The sequence below is a fragment of the Heterodontus francisci genome, chromosome 8 (assembly GCF_036365525.1).
Source record: "Heterodontus francisci isolate sHetFra1 chromosome 8, sHetFra1.hap1, whole genome shotgun sequence".
Taxonomy (NCBI): Eukaryota; Metazoa; Chordata; class Chondrichthyes; order Heterodontiformes; family Heterodontidae; genus Heterodontus; species Heterodontus francisci.
In genome coordinates, this window is record NC_090378.1 from 82,385,252 (window position 1) to 82,403,330 (window position 18,079).

Here is an 18,079-nt window from a genome sequence, read left to right on the forward strand (position 1 = left end):
CTTGGCATGATTGGACCCTGATTTGCATGGGTTAATGGGGCTGCTGCTCAATTCCAGAGGGCTTCAATGCCACCCATTTCAAGGGTCCAACGAAAATGGCAGAGACTCTGATGTCAGTGATAAGAGGATTGCTGCTGAGCTGTTGTTTCAATCGTCCCTGCCCAGCAAAGGGGATGAAAACCAGCCCCAATCTGACCAGTTCAGTTTGTACATGACTGACAGATTCTTTTTAAGTCTGGGTAGTGGGATATTTAAAATCAAGGAAGTATCTTTTGTGCTGTTCAAATCAGAATGTCTATCTGGAGAATTGGCTTGAAAAGATCTGATCAGTTTGAAACTTCTGAGGGAAAAGCATCATTTTGAATTTCCAAGAAAAAGTGTAGATTAATTCGGTTCTCAAAGTGATAAGAAATTTGGTCTTAAAATTGCATTTTAAAAATAATTTTATGAATTTGAGTAGTTAGGTGAAAAGATGTGTGATGTTGCTTATTGTGTTAGTTAATCTTTTAAGAAATTCACATAATAATTTTAACCTAAACAAGATCTGATGTGATACTTCGCAATTTTCAACAACTGGAGTGAGTTTTTATGGAAACATAAAATAAATTAAAAGCAATTAGTAATCAGGTTTTTCTGTTTGCTTTCCCAAGCATGTGACTAACAGTTTGCATACATTTCAGGCTAGAGATAGACGTGCTCAAAAGGTATGAGTTGGGGCTCACCCATGCAAGTGTTGTAAGAGCCAAAATAATCTAGGATAAGATCAGTGGAGTGAGCCTTTGTCTTAGTCGTAGCACTTCCACTTCTGACTCAGAAAATGAAGGGTTTGAGATGCACTCCAAACAGTCCCAGTGAGTGGAGGCTAAATATGGTCTGTAATACTGGGTTGACATCTCCTGTGATACTTGTGTATGGAGGAGTGACCACTGGTTCACTGGTAGTATTCCCACATCTGAGTCAGAAGTGTTAGGCTTGGGCTCCACCGAAGATAGCCTCAGTGAGAGGAGACCAGAGCGTCAGCTCAGAATATCGGGTTGAAGCCCGGTGGGGGATGGAGGTGGGGAATTCTTGTACCAAATGGATGCAGGTGGCCCCTTCATGAAGGTAAACGGACTCTTTAGCCTTGGTTGCAGCCCATCCTAGAAGAAGGATACTCAGCAGATAAAACCATGTAAAAGGCAACCGGAAACTGCCTCAGTTCCTCTCCCCTAGTAAGTGGCTCAAGAAACTCCTGTGAGACTTGAGTTAAGACCTGCCCTAGGGCAGAAAGCAATAGATGGATGAAAGAAGTTCAGAAAAGACCCAAAAACTTAACCAAGACAGAAATGATGAATAGACGATAACCTTTTTATTATCGGGCATAAGACGAGCTGTACCTGTTTGGTTTTCAATTGCAAGAGTCATAGGATAATAAGCAAACTCACTTGATGATTTAGTTAGCTGTTTCTGAAAGTTTGTAGTAAATGTTCAGCTTTGAGAAGACTGCTTGTGGTCAGAACTGTTCATCAGTTGAAGAACTTTAATTGTCGCTTTGCACAATTATGCATGTGATAGAATGGCAGCAAGGCTGCAATGTAATACATTCTGCATTAAGGCCCAAAATGTGGGATTTTCAGCATACTTCAAAAGTAGCTGTGCAGGTAAAACACTTGAGTACATAACTACTGTTTTACAAGGGGCACTTTTGACTTAATCCACCCATCGGAAACATGATGAGATTGGGTGCAATGCTGGATTTACATCCCATCCAATTTTACTCTCCATTGAAGTCAAGGGAGTATTATCAAGCAGGGTGTAAAATTACCGTTCCACTGAATCCTGTGGACTTTCCGACAGCCAAGTTAACTTAAAATTACCCCTTTTTACCTCCAGTCATCAGAATCCATTTAAACCAGTCAATGGCACTGCCCTGCAGCTTGCTCAGCAAACCTGATTTAGTATTATCTTATTTGATTTATGTATTTTTTTAAAACCTCTTTCTAATAGTTTAAAATCCAGATTGGCAGACGTCACACAAAAATCAAGGGAATAAATCAGGCTTTTAGCTGACATACAAGTTGTTTTATTGTACAATAAAAGTGTAAGCTGAGAGAACAGGGCCTTGCCAGCTTTGTGTGTTAACCCCCTTTGATTGATTTGTGATTTAATCACGCAGAGCTGATTTGGACCTTGATACCCAATGTTAACTTACCTGCAACAAAACACTTACCTGATCTGTAGCCTGCATGAATTTTAATTCTGCATTGTTTGTTATACATTCAGCTATATGTTGCGTAATCAAATTTTGCAAATGATATGGTTAATGCTACTAATGAAGTAACTATTGCATTTCACATTCAGTGTATTTATTGGATTTTTTCCCAAAAACTTCCATAAATCTTCTAACTTTTAATTGATGTTTATTGTTACACATGTGCGCAGGCCAAGCTGGATTAAATAATGTTAGCACACTGAACGAATATAATTACATTGGAGCGCAGCCAACATTTCTTCATGGTGACATCTTGAGGAGCCGTCACCATTTTTTCCCTTGGAAATGTAATCCCAAAACCAGGGCACCCCCTAAAGGTATGTGTGCAGTATTACACCGAATTTGCTGAAATATTTCACCTCTTCATTACTCCTGTCAAGTTTCTGGTGCCAAACTTTCAGGGCAGTTACAGAGCACATTTTGGGTTGGTGTAAAGCAATTCTTATGCTGGATCTATTTCAGAACAGCAGAATAACTGTCTAGAAGTTGCTTCTGTTTGGTCTTCGCTTCACAGTGCAATGCTGCCACAATGCAATGGGTGCCATTTGGGAGTGAAGTCAGCTTCTGGGACAGCGTGAGTCAGTAATACTAACTATATGGCCAGCTCTACACCACTCTCAACTCAGGAGAAATCGCAACACCACGCAAGCAGGCATTGAGATCTGACTACCGCTATGCAAGTGAAATTCTGAATCTTACTATGCAGAAAGAACTCTCCTGTTGGCTCCTTAGTGACAATAAAGGCAGAAAGCAGGTCCTGTTCAAAAATGTTGGGAAAAGTATACTTTGCACCAGTTATACAGCAGCCCGTGTGAAGCCCAAACAGTGTCAGGCTACTTAGTGAAGGTGATCTCATATCTGATGCCGAAACTCAAACTCATGCCGATGATGCAAAATGGGCAGTGTATCTACTGTATGGGATGTAGAGGAGGTCATCATCACTGAGGCTTTACACCACTGTCAGAAGACTGGCAGATAGCTCATGTTATATCTATATTTAAAAAGAGAGATAGAACATGTCCAGGAAACTATAGACCAGTCAGCTTAACATCGGTAGTAGGAATAATATTGAAATCCCTACTAGAGGAAAAAATAGAAAAACATCTAGAAACCAAAAATATAATAATGAATAGTCAACATGGATTTCAAAAAGGAAAATCTTGCCTCACCAATCTCATTCAGTTCTTTGAGCAGGTAACAGAGACAGTAAACAAGGGTAATGCAACTGATGTAATATATCTAGATTCCCAAACTGTCTTCAATAAGTTACCACATAATAGCCTAATGAATAAGGTCAAAAAATGCTGAGTCAGGGGACAGGTAGCAGAATGGATAGCTAGCTGGCTGTAAGAAAGAAAGCAGAGAGTAGGAGTAAAAGTTAGCTATTCAGAGCGGGAAAATGTGGGAAGAGGAGTCCCACTAGTAACAATGCTGGGACTACGGTTGTTCACAATTTCTATTAACAATTTAGACTTTGGAATCAGAAACACAATTTCTAAACTTGCAAACAACAACATTGGGAAGGATAGTCAACACTGAAGAGCATTGCAACAAATTACATGAAGACATTAATAAACTTGCAGAATAGGCATATACTTGCAAATGAATTTCAACAAAGGTAAGTGGTATTACATTATAGTAAGAAAATAAGGAGGTCACATATTGCTTGGAAAATAAAGATCTAAATGAGGTAGAGAAGCAGAGGGATCTGGGCATACAAATACACTAATCAGTAAAAGTTGTGATGCAGGTCAATAAGGCCATAACAGAAGCAAACCAAGCACTAGAGTTTATTTCTAGAGAGATATAATTGAAAAGTAGAGAAGTTATGCTAAACTTGTGGCGAACCTTGGTTATACCTCACTTGGAAAACTGTGTACCATTCTGGTCACCATATTATAAAAAGGGGAGAGAGGCACTGGAGAAGGTGCAAAAAAGATTTATAGGAGTGATACCAGGTTATACCTATCAGGAAAGGATGAACAGCCTGGGTCTCTGAAGTCAGTGGCCAGTTGTGTTTGGAGAAGAGCTGCATCCCTGGATTCACCACCCCAACCATGGGATATTTGCTGACCTTAGGACTTCTTTTTGCAGTTGGCGTGTTTTCTTAATGACAGTTGGAATTGTTGTGGGAAACTATGTTATGTCCAAAAAAAAGAAATATAAAATCACTTTGAAAGATGCCAATGAGAAGCAAACCAAATTAGCAATAATACTGTGAAGGAGAATTTCCTGGAGTGTGTATGTGACGGTCTTTTAGACCAATATGTTGAGTAACCAACTAGAGAACAGGCTATCCTAGACTGGGTATTGTGCAACGAGAAAGGGTTAATTAACAATCATGTTGCGCGAGGTCCCTTGGGGAGGAGCAGCCATAACATGATAGAATTCTTCATTAAGATGGAGAGTGAAGTAGTTGAATCTGAAACTAGGGTCCTGAATATAAATAAAGGAAACTGCGAAGGTATGAGACACGAGTTGGCTATGGTGGATTGGGGAACTTTATTAAAAGGGTTGACGGTGGATAGGCAATGGATAATATTTAAAGAATGTGTGCATGAATTACAACAATTATTCATTCCTGTCTGGCGCAAAAATAAAATCAGAAAGGTGGCTCAACCGTGGCTTACACAAGAAATTAGGGATAGTATTAGATCCAAAGAGGAGGCACATAAAATTGCCAGAAAAAGCAGCAAGTCTGAGGATTGGGAGCAGTTTAGAATTCAGCAAAGAAGGACAAAGAGGTTGATTAAGCAGGGGAAAATAGAGTAAACTTGCAAAGAACAGAAAAACTGACAGTAAAAGCTTCGATAAATATGTGAAGAGAAAAAAGATTAGTGAAGACACATGTAGGTCCCTTACAATCAGAAACAGGGGAAACTTTAATGGGGAACAAAGAAATGGCAGAACAATTAAACACATACTAAAATAAAAGCAAAATACTGCGGATGCTGGAAATCTGAAACAAAAACAAGAAATGCTGGATTCACTCAGCAGGTCTGGCAGCATCTGTGGAAAGAGAAGCAGAGTTAACGTTTCGGGTCAGTGACCCTTCTTCGGAACTGACAAATATTAGAAAAGTCACAGATTATAAACAAGTGAGGTGGGGGTTGGGCAAGAGATAACAAAGGAGAAGGTGCAGATTGGACCAGGCCACATAGCTGACCAAAAGGTCACGGAGCAAAGGCAAACAATATGTTAATGGTGTGTTGAAAGACAAAGCATTAGTACAGATTAGGTGTGAATATACTGAATATTGAACAGCAGCAAGTGCAAACCTGAAGAAAAACAACCTGAAAAAGACAGTGGGTAAGCAAACTGAACAAACTAAGATGAAATGAAATAAATGCAAAAAAAGATTGTAAAAATTTTTACATTCCTTTTTACATTTTTTACAATCTTTTTTTGCATTTATTTCATTTCATCTTAGTTTGTTCAGTTTGCTTACCCACTGTCTTTTTCAGGTTGTTTTTCTTCAGGTTTGCACTTGCTGCTGTTCAATATTCAGTATATTCACACCTAATCTGTACTAATGCTTTGTCTTTCAACACACCATTAACATATTGTTTGCCTTTGCTCCGTGACCTTTTGGTCAGCTATGTGGCCTGGTCCAATCTGCACCTTCTCCTTTGTTATCTCTTGCCCAACCCCCACCTCACTTGTTTATAATCTGTGACTTTTCTAATATTTGTCAGTTCCGAAGAAGGGTCACTGACCCGAAACGTTAACTCTGCTTCTCTTTCCACAGATGCTGCCAGACCTGCTGAGTGAATCCAGCATTTCTTGTTTTTGTTGTTGAATTAAACACATACTTTGGTTCTGTCTTCACAAAGGAGGACAAAAATAACCTCTCAGAAATGTTAGGGAACCAAGGGTCTAAAGAGAGGGAGGAACTGAAGGAATCAGCGTTAGTAAAAAAGTAGTGCTAGGAAATTAATGGAGTTAAAAGCTGACAAATCCCCAGGGCCTGATAATCTACATCCCAGAGTACTAAAGGAAGTGGCCCTGGAAATAGTGGATGCATTGGTGGTCATCTTCCAAAATTCTATAGACTCTGGAGCAGTTCCTACAGATTGGAGGGTGGCAAATGTAACACAGCTATTTAAAAAAAATTACAGACCAGTAATTGCTAGACCAAAATGCTAGAGTCTATTATAAAGGATGTGATAGCAGAACACCTGGAAAGCATAAATGGGAATGGACAAAGTTGGCATGGGTTTACAAAAGGGAAATAATGCTTAACAAATCTACTGCTGTTTTTTGAGGATGTAACTAATAGAATAGATAAAGGAGAATCAGTGGATGTGGTGTATTTGGATTTTCAGAAGGCTTTTGATAAGGTCCCACATAAGAGGTTAGTGTGCAAAATTAAAGCACATGTGATTGGAGGTAATGGATTGAGAATTAGTTGACAGACAGGAAACAGAGGGTAGGTGGCAGGCAGTGACTAGTGGGGTACTACAGGGATCAGTGCTTGGGCCCCAGCTATTCACAATATATATTAATGACTTGGGTGAGGGAACTAAATGTAATATTTCCAAATTTGCAGACGACACAAAACTAGGGGGGAATGTGAGCTGTGAGGAGGATGCAAAGAGGCTCCAATGTGATTTGGACACGTTGGGTGAGTGGGCAAATGCATGGCAGACGCAGTATAACATGGATAAATGTGAGGTTATCCACTTTGGTTGTAAATACAGAAAGGCAGATTATTATCTGAATGGTGAGAGATTGGGAAAGGGGGAGGTGCAACGAGACCTGGGTGTCCTTGTACACCAGTCACTGAAAGCAAGCATTCAGGTGCAGCAAGCAGTTAGGAAGGCGAATGATATGTTGGCCTTCATTGCAAGAGGATTTGAGTACAGGAGCAAGGATGTCCTACTGCAGTTATACAGGGCCTTGGTGAGACCACATCTGGAGTATTATGTGCAGTTTTGGTCTCCTTATCTGAGGAAAGATGTTCTTGCCATGGAGGGAGTGCAAAGAGGATATACTAGGCTGATTCCTGGGGTGGCAGGATTGACGTATGTGGAGAGATTGGGTCTACTAGGCCTATACCTACTACAGTTTAAAAGAATGAGAGGGGATCTCACAGAAACCTATAAAATTCAAACAGGACTAGGCAGGCTAGATGCAGGGAGGATGTTCCCGATGGATGGGGAGTCCAGAACCAGGGGTCACAGTCTCTGGATACGGGGTATGACATTTCGAACCGAGATGAGGAGAAATTTCTTCACTCAGAGGGTGGTGAACCTGTAGGATTCTCTGCCACAGAAGGCAATGGAGGCCAAGTCATTAATTATATTCGAGATAGATATACTTCTTAATGCCAAAGGGATCAAGGGCTATGGAGAGAAAATAGGAACAGGGTATCAAATTAGACGATCAGCCATGATCTTTTTCAAATGGCGGAGCAGGCCCGAAGGGCCGAATGGCCTACTCCTGCTCCTATTTTCTATGTTTCCACCCACTGCAACTAATAGATAAGGATGTGAGTCACGACACCAGACAGTTTTGCTTTGCTCTTCCTTCATGCAATCACATTCTTGGTTTGTCTATTGGAAAACGTGTATCTCTCTGCAAGAATTCGTGGAAGCCGTGTTATGCGACCATATACTGCAGTTAGCAGTGATGATGACAAAGGCTATGTGGATCTTGTTGTCAAGATCTATTTTAAAGGGGTGCATCCCGAGTTCCCAGAAAGTGGCAAGATGTCTCAATATCTGGAAGATCTGAAGGTTGGGGATACCATTCACTTCAGAGGGCCGAGTGGATTACTCACATACCATGGAAAAGGCAAATTTGGTATCTAGCCTGTCAAGAAATCACCACCAGAAACCAAATATGCCAAAAAACTTGGTATGATAGCAGTTATCACTCCAATGCTGCAGTTGATACGTGTGATTATGAAGGATCACAAAGAGCCAACCATGTGCTATTTACTTTTTGCAAATCAAACTGAAACAGACATTCTGCTACGTGATGACTTGGAGGAAATTCAAGCTCAGTATCCTGATCGCTTTAGGCTGTGGTATACTGTGGATAAAGCTCCTGAAGGTAGACCCTAAAAATGTTTAATACAGTTCAATAAAGCAAATTTGCAATTTAAAAAAAAGCCTGGGTTCTTTTGAAGGCTGAGGGGTGACTGAATAGAAGTCTTTAAAATTATGAAATGTTTTGATAGAGTAGACCCAGAGAGAATGTTTCCACTTGTGGGGAAGGGCAAAACTAGAAGCCATTAATGTAAGATAGTCACCAAGAAATCAAATAGGGAATTCGGAAGAAATTTCTTTACCCAGAGAATGGTTGGAATGTGGAACTCGCTACTACAGGGAGTAGCTGAGGTGAATAGTATTGATGTATTTAAGGGAAGTTAGATAAGCACATGAGCAAGATGTGACTAAAGATTTATGCTGATTTTAGCTGAGGAAGAATGGGGGAGCCTCGAGTGAAGCATAAACACCACTGGTTGGGCTAAATGGCCTGTTTCTGTGCCGTATATTCTACGTATTTCTATGTAGTTTATAGGCCCTTGAAATAAACTGCCCAATTTTCACATCCATTTCATTTTCACGACACTAGTTCTACAGCTGGGTGGATGTGGAATTGGCATTGCGCAAATGAAAATCTATCCCATTGCCTTCATGGTGTCATGAAGGTGCTTCAATTATTAATATTTTTGAGGACTCATGTTTAAAAGATTGTGAAAATTGGTTCATCTGAAAGACTGAGGAGATGCCTGGATTTGTTTTTTTCAAATGTTACTGGAAGGACACTTTGGATATTTTTTTAAAAAACACTTATTGGAAGAGACAATGAAGTGCTTTTGGAGTTATTTACAGAGAAGTCACACGTCTAGGTTTATGGTTGTCAGGAGTTTTTGGCTTTATGATTTGGGCGTGGACTGTTTGAATGCTCAGCTGGTGTGTACTTTTTTATTTGCTTGTGGGATGTCAGCGTCGCTGGCTAGGCCAGCATTAGGGCGGCACAGTGGCGCAGTGGTTAGCACTGCAGCCTCACCGCTGCAGGGACCCGGGTTCGATTCTGGGTACTGCCTGTGTGGAGTTTGCAAGTTCTCCCTGTGTCTGCGTGGGTTTTCTCCGGGTGCTCCGGCTTCCTCCCACAAGCCAAAAGACTTGCAGGTTGGTAGGTAAATTGGCCATTATAAATTGTCACTAGTATAGGTAGGTGGTAGGGAAATATAGGGACAGGTGGGGATGTTTGATAGGAATATGGGATTAGTGTAGGATTAGTATAAATGGGTGGTTGACGGTCGGCACAGACTCGGTGGGCCGAAGGGCCTGTTTCAGTGCTGTATCTCTAATCTAATAATCTTGTTGCCCATCCCAAATCACCCTTGAATTGATTGGCTTGCTAGGCATTTTAAGAGGGCATTTTAAGAGTTAACCACATTGCTGTGGGTCTGAAGTCACATGTAGGCCAGATCAGGTAAGGACAGCAGATTTCCTTCCCAAAAGGACATTAGTGAACCAGATGGGTTTTTACAACAATCGACAATGGTTTAATGGTCATTATTAGACTAACTTTTAATTCCAGATTTATTAATTGAATTCAAATTTCACCATCTGCCGTGGTGGAATTCGAACCCATGTCCCCAGAGCATTAGCCTGAGCTCTGGATTACTAGTCCAGTATCCTGGTAAGAGAGAAGCCCCCACCCAATTCATCCTTTTCCACCTGTTTTGAAAAATCTTCTCAGAATCCAGTGTGATAGCTGAAACCAGAGATGCAGTAATTCTCCCAAAAAGCCTGCAAGACTACTCCTCGTCGTCTCCTGAATAGAACTGCTCCAGAAAGATCCCAGTAACAGCCATCTACATGTACCCGAATGCCAGACCAAAGGTCCATCTGGAACATTCCATATCTTATCCTTTTTCTTCAACAATTGCCAATAACTTGGCCAAAGTATTTTTTTTCATTAATCTCTGCAGAGCCAGTTTCTTTCAGTTTTCTTTATTTTTCCTTTAACTGGTGCGCGTGCGCGTGCGCAGGTGTGTTAGCATATTTTAGAAGGGTAGATACTTATACTTTCATATTTCAAACTGTGTGTTAATAAGCTTTGCATTTTTATTGAATAAGTCTTGTTTTATAATAAATCAACAATTTTGTTGTTTATTAAAGAAACCTGGTTGGCTGATTTTTATTCTGAAACTAATATAAAGTATATAATTGGCAGTATCAGTAACTGTTTAAAACATTTAGATATATGTTGTGACCAGTGGAGTAATGGAACAAGAGAAAGACAGTGCATTCCTCCAACCTCGGTCGTAACAATGGAAAAGTGTTGTCCAAACATTTCTTTTTGACTTTTGCCTGACATTTCAACTGATATGAATGTAAATGAAAGACATGATTGCACTGTAAAACTATAACAGTGGCATTTGTGCGTGGCAAAATAGTATTAAAGAGGAGACACTATGGGGCTGGATTTTATAGTCTTGCCACCAATCTCGGCGTCAAGATGAAAAAACGACGGCCCCCACAGCCATAGAATGGCCCCAGTCTTCCGTGTGGCAACTGGTTTGCATCCCCAGCGTGGGCCACCATCCCTGTTACGTGGAGGGTGCAGGCTGTCCATACTCAGCAATAGTGTCAGCTGCCTGTGCACAGGCGCTGATGCCATTTTTATAAGGCTGTCAGCCCTACCAGCTAATTTAAATATTTAAAGATAAATTGAATTCAAATAAATGAATGCACCTCTTTAGCCCCTCTCCCACCCCCCCAAAACAATTAAATTAATTATGTTACCTGCCCCCCAAAACACTTACCTTTACTAATATGACCTTCCGCCACCCACCGCCCCTCAAACTGCACAAACCTTCAACTGCAACCCTTCCCACTATCCCCTACACCCATGATGTTAATTTGACCCCGCTTCCCCCCCCCCCCACCCTGCACTGGGAAACCTACCTCCCCGCTTCCCCACCAGTGTTGTACCTCGTTTAACAGGACAGGGATCCGAAAGACGCGGGAGTGCGACTGCCAGACCAAAGATCGCAGCGGGACATCAGGAGGTGATGTGAGCTTAATTAAATAAATCATTTTAATTTATTTAAATATTCCAATTGGTGTCCCATTGCAGGGGGCCTCCACGAGGTTTCGCTGCCACTGGGAATATCGGGCTGGGCCCGCCTGGCGTGGGGTGTGTGGCGGCCCTCTCACAGAGGCATTTTCCGGTCCCCATGCCACAAAACCAATGTTAGGGGAGGTTGGTAAAATCCAGCCCTACTTCTCTCATATTTTTCCTTTCTGATGATCCAGATGATGGCGTGAAACACTACTTCAGCAGTACAAAACAGGCAGTAGCCGATCCGCCCTCTGTTGGATAACCTGCCCCATATTCCTTTATATTGAAGTCACCCCCATTTTCTCTCCTCGCCTCCTAAAGGACGTTGGGTACAGTTCCAAGAGCACAGGTCACACTCCAGTACCTCAGCTGAGCCTCTTTATGTGTAAATTTAGGCAATAAGTGCCAGTACTCATACACCACTACTACCATCACACTGAGAGCTGTACAGATCAAGGATCGAACATGGGACAACCTGAGAAGGTACCCAGCTAGTGCTTGTAGAATTGTAATGCTGCATGATTCAGTAGCTTCAGAAGAAGAAAGAAGAAAATAAATTCATCAGCAGACTTGACCTTAACTGGTGAGTCCCGGGATTTCTAGGAACTTATAATCCAGTGGTTCTATATAATCAAAACCATAGAAGTTTACAGCAGAAAAAGAGGCCATTCAGCCCATTGGATCTGCGCCAGCACTTTGCCAGAGCAATCCAAAACTGATTCCACTCTACTGTTCTCTTCCCAAACTCCTGTATCTTCCTCTGCTTCAAATATTTATCAAATTATCCCTTAAAAGTGCAATGGTCTCTGCTTTAATTATGCCTTGTGGTAAAGTATTCCATAGGCTACCAACCCACAGCATAAAGAAATTGCTCCTATCCTTTCTCCCCAATGATAGTTTTAAATTAATAATCACTCACTCCCCAACCAGATAAAATAGCTTTTTCATATACATTCAATCAAAACTAAGTTAAAAATCTCCAGTACACCTTTTAGTTTTCTCTGCTCTAGTGAAAATAGTCTCCCCTCCTAACTTTGAAACCTCCTACCTTTACATTATCAGCAAATTTTGAGTTTGTGTTCCCTTTACTCAAGCCCAAATTATATAACTATACACCAAAAACAAAAGTGGACCCAGCATTGACCCCTGGGATACAACACATCCATTTATTTATCATAACTCCTTGTCTCCTTGTTTCTTTCTGTCAAGCAATAAAAATATTTGCTTGTATTTAATACAGTAATATACAGTGCAACAGTCAAGTGAGGAGGGATCAAAGGGCTTCCCTCACTTCCCTCTCTTTGTTTGACCACAACAGGTTTAATTTTTTCTTAAAGTGGATGTACTGGCCAATTCAGTAGGTGTTTGATTACTTACTTGCTACGATCATAACAAGAACCAATTGGACAGGTTTGCATGAGTTTAACAAAGAAAGAGGTTTTGTATCTTTATTGTACCTAAAACTAACTAATTAAAATAATAAACTATGCGCCAATTTTCACACACACACATACTAGAGGTTTACACACACACAAATAGGTTATAAAGTGGGGAAATGCAGATTGGTTGAGTTAGAGTCCATAGAAAAAAGAGGTATACAGTCAGTAGAATTTGGTAATTTGGCTGTATTCTGGTTGAATTCGGTGGTTCTGAGGCTTTTAGTTTGAAGAGGTAGATGACTGGTTTGGTGGGTCTCTTGGAGACAGTGATGCAGATGATTTCCTCCAACGGGGTTTCTGATTGTAGCCAGTGTATGCAAAGGTGGTCAGTCAACAGGCAGGATTTGAAAACTTTCAAACTGGAACAGAGAGAGAGAGACAAAGAGACACCCATTCAGGTCTGCACATGTCAGAGCTCATAAGCTTCTCTTTCTTCTGTTGCAGAAAGACACAAGCTTAAAACCATAGATGGGGAGGGGCTTGTCACATGACAGTCACTCAGTGATTCCAACATAGCAGTTAGTAGTATTTCTGTCTTGCTAAAAAGGATGGGTAGTTCCCTTAAACTTCCTGGGTCTTAGTTCTTGCTGGGGTGAGCAGACATTTTGTTTCCAATTCTCACAAGCCTTGCAATGTAGGATATAGTATTGCAAATTAGGTGGTCATCCTAAGCTGCCAGCAAAATCATCTTTTTTATCTGTTCTTTTTAAAATTTCTTCAAAAATATAAATTCAGATCTCCAGTCAGTGGATGAAAGAAAATTATCACTCAACAAAGCAAGTTGGCATGACAACAGAAATAAAGCTTATCAACAACAACAACACAACAACTTGCATTTCTATAATGCCTTAAGACGGCCTTTATTTCAGTGCTGGCTTGGCATTTTAACCTTGAGGAGGAAAAGAGTGATCCTGGTAACTCTTAGGTTGAGTTAGCTAGAATTCAGTTACGAATGAAGCAACCAAAAAAAAGAGAAAGAGCAAAAGAAGAAAAAGAAAAGGAAAGAGAGCAAAGGGAAAAAGAAAGACTACAAAAAGAAAAGAAAAACAAGAAAGGAAAAGAGAGACATACAATTACAATTTGAAATGAGAAAATTTGAATTCGAAAGAGAAAGGGAAGAAAAAGAAAAAGAGAACAAGAAATGTGAAAATTGACATTAGACTAATAAGTGAGAATGGAAAAGCTTAAATACAGTGGCTGTGCATTGAGGATGATCCAGATGAAACTCCTCATAGTTTTGATTTGCCAAAGAATGTATGCTTGGTACCTATGTTTAATGAGATGGAATAAAAATGTACTTTATATCATTTGAGAAAATTGCCATGAGTCTGGAGTGGCCCAAATCATCTTAGCCAATGCTCCGACAGAGTGTTTTAGTAGGGAAAGATTTGGAAGTGTACTCACCTCTGTCAGATGAACATTCAAGAGACTATGACAGAGTAAAGATTGCTGTTCTCAATGCCTAGAATCATATAATCATAGAAATGTTATGGCACAGAAAGAGGCCACATGGCCCATCGTGTCTGCGCTGGCCAAAAAATGAGCCACCCAGTCTAATCCCACCTTCCAGCATTTGGTCCGTAGCCCTGCAGGATAGAATCGTAGAATAGTAGCAAAGGATGTGAATTTTCCTCCAAGTAGTTCAATTAATGCGAAAGTCCTAGTCCGGGGCATAGTGGGAGTTTATTTATCTGGTTCACTAATGTCCTTTAGGGAAGGAAATATGCTGTTCTTACCTGGTCTGGCCTACATGTGACTCCAGACCCACAGCAATGTGGTTGACTCTTAAAATGCCCTCTGAAATGGCCTAGCAAGCCATTCAGTTCAAGAGCAATTAGGGATGGGCAATAAATGCTGGCTTTGCCAGCGACGCCCACATCCCACAAATGAATTTATTTTTAAATCATCTGACAGTCTGTCCATCTCTGAAAAAACGTGGAGTTTCTTTTGGACACAGCAGACAAGCTTTGAAAGATAACCAGTGCAGGACCCTGGTGAAGCCGTGTGTGCGTCTCTCTCTCTTGTCCAGGTAACATTGCAAGTTCGAAACCTGTCAGTGACTGTGGATCATCCAAGTCTATCATCACTACAGCCAGAGACCCCGGAGAGAAAGGCACCTAGATCACTGTCTCCAAGAAAACCCTGAACCATGTGGACCAGCTACAAGTGCACTTCTACCAGCCAGAGACTTCAGAACCATGAATTCAACCGACAGCAACTGAATTACCAGATCCCATACACTGTATGTTATTTTTAGTTATTCTGTACTCTAATCCAGCCAAACTCTTCTTCATCACTTTGTAACCTACTTGTGTGTGTGTGATTCTCGTGTGTTTATGTGTGTGTATGTGTGTAGAATAGGATTTATAGAACAGTAAACTAACCTGTTCCTTGTTTAAACTCAAGAAGACCTGTTCGATTGGTTCTTTTATGCTCATAGTACATAAAGGGTTAAACATTCACTGAATTGGTAAGCACATCCACAGTTTAAAAAGGAATAAACCATGTTGCGGTCAAACAAGGAGAGGGACAAGAGGGGAGCCTTTCGACCCCTCCTCACCTGATTGTAACCCCACTCCACTTCTTACTAACTGCTGACTATTTACATGCCTGTAGAAGATTTTTGGTTTCCCTTTTATGTTGACTGCCATTCTATTCTCTCATTCTCTCTTTGCCAGTCTTATTTTCCACTTCACCTCCCCTCTCAATTTATTTATTTGGCCTGATTCTCACTTGAAGAATTTACCTGACATGCAAACTTGCTCTTTGCTAAGTTAATTTCCAAATTGGCTTTCTCTAACTTGTCAAACAGAGGCTTTAAGTGTTCAACATGATCATCCCAAGTGTCACTGTATGCCAATAGGTCATCAATGTACACAACACAATTACTTAGTCCAGCAATCACCTGGTTAGTCAATCTTCGAAATGTGCCCAGTGCATTTTTTATACCAAATGGTATGACCTTACACTGAAACAGGCCATCTGGGGTCACGAAGGTGGAAACTTCTTTGGCTTGGTTGATCATGGGGACTTGCCAATATCCTTTCAGCAAACCAATTTTGCTAATAAAGGCTGAATTCCACACTCTGTCAGTACAATCCTCAAGTCATGAGACTGGAGGTAAGAGTCCATTTTAGTTAATGCATTGACTTTCCGCTAATCAATACAGAATCTTTTGGAATTGTCTGGTTTTGGTACCAGCACAACTGGAAAACTCCAGCTACTTTGATTGGATTCAGTTATATCATTCTTTAGCATTTATTGAACCACTTCCTTGACCTGAGTCAGTTTAGTAGGATTGAGTTGATAAGTGTTCTGTTCAATGGGTGTAGTTGTCCCTACATCAATCCCATGAATAGCCAAAGGAATTCGACCTGGCTTATCTGCACATACTGCTTTAAACTCTTTTAACAGCTCAGCCATGTCATTTTTATGTTGTTCAGAAAGTTAGTGCAGAACTGTATCTAACCTTTCCAACACTTCTGTGTTTGCCAGTTTCACCACAGGGGGTTAATTTGAAAGTTCTCAGTCTCTGCCTTTTCATTCAGCTCATTAAAAGTGACAGTGTCCTTATCCTCATCTTCTATCACTTAGCATACATTCACTGGCTGACAATATTCAAGGTTATAGTACTTTTTCAACATATTCACATGACACCCCCTTTGACTTTTCCATCTGTCTGGGGTACTAGTCAAACAGTTCACCTCACTGAGTTTCCTCTTAATGAAGTAAGGTCCACTTAACCTAGCCTTCAATGGATTCCCATGCAAAGGCAACAAAATTAGCACGCTACCTCCAGGTTGTAAACTAGGTGCCTTAACTGTTCTATCTGCTTGGGTTTTCGTCACTTGCTGAGAAACCTTGAGCTGTTCTCCGGCCATCTCACAAGCTTTTGAGAGTCTCTCCCGGAACTCTGAGACATAATCCATGAGGGTAGATTCCTCCTCCTGTGCTAAAAATCTTCCTTAATGAGTTTAAGAGGACTCTTAACCTCATGCCCATATACCAATTCGAATGGACTGAAACCAAGAGACTCATTTTCTTGTTTTTATTTCAGATTTCCAGTATCCGCAGTATTTTGCTTTTATTTTAGACTAATTTTGTGTGTCCCCAGTGACAAATATTAAAAACGATATCCCTTTATCCCAATCATGGGGATATTCAAAAAATAGTCCTTAATAATACTCTTTATGGTTAGGTGATATTTTTCCAAAGCATCTTGTGACTATAAGTGGATGATTTGAGCTGCTTCACTTTTAGCAAGTCTCTTTTGGTTATGTAGGTGGCTTTCCCTTCTCTATCAATACAGTCTTCCAGGTGAGGAATTGGGTAGGAATCAACTCTGAACACTGCATTAACCTTCCTGTAATCAATGCAGAGCCTTGTTGAGTCATCGAGCTTGGGCACCAGCACAACTGAGGAACTCCAGCTGCTCTGTATGGGCTCAATCAGCTTGTTTTCCAGCTGTTACGACCAGGTGAGAAAGAGGTCTAGGGGTTCCCTTTCAGCCTTCACCTGGTCTTGCTGTAACAGGGTTTAATTTATAAACACACCATGTTTTGAGCTCCCCCTTTGTGAAACCTTGTTCATCGCTTTCCAATAATAAGGCAAAGAAATGAGCACAAACAGACTTTCTTATGTTTAAAGAAGAAAAGTGAAATTTATTAAAACTTAAACTTTAATTCGGTTAACGCCTATGGATACACGTCGCGCCCACGCTAGCATGCACACGCGATATACACATGCAAATAGGGACAGAAAAGAGCAGAAGAAAAATAAAGTGAAAAAGTTTGAGGCAATCTCTGAAGAGGGTTTATTACTATGCTTCGAGCTCGCTGTAGAGTCCTTGATTGTAGGTCATTTTGCTTTTTGTTGGGGCCCAGTATTCTTCTTAAACCTTGTTCACTGTAGGAGACTTTTCTCTCTTTGGGTTTATGTGTCTTCAGTTCCATGAGAAAGAGATGGAAGCAGACAGGAGAGGTTGCACTGAGCCAGTCACGAGAGGTCTTTTCAGTCCAGGAGCAAACAGGTTTCTCAGTTCAAATTTTCTGCGGCAAGTTAAAAAAAACCTCCAACAGCCAGTTAGTCACGTGACTAAACTGGCCTGACCACGTCTATTTGTGTATTCAGCCAGCTTAGCAGTCAACCTGGAATGCGATCTCCACCACCCTCAACACCTGGTAATCAAAAGTCCATTGTGGATTGAATCTGTCAGAGACTGGTCTTTTGTCCCTTTTAAGCACTGTCTGTAAATATGCAAATATCTTTCCAGACAAGCGTCTGGTGCTTTTTTTAAAAGCAA

General features: G+C 40.8%; 1 pseudogene; it reads left to right on the forward strand.

The window, feature by feature from the left end:
• The first annotated feature begins 4,308 nt into the window (after window positions 1-4,308).
• LOC137373219 (NADH-cytochrome b5 reductase 1-like) lies at window positions 4,309-11,600 on the forward strand (annotated as a pseudogene).
• The last annotated feature ends 6,479 nt before the right edge of the window (window positions 11,601-18,079 follow it).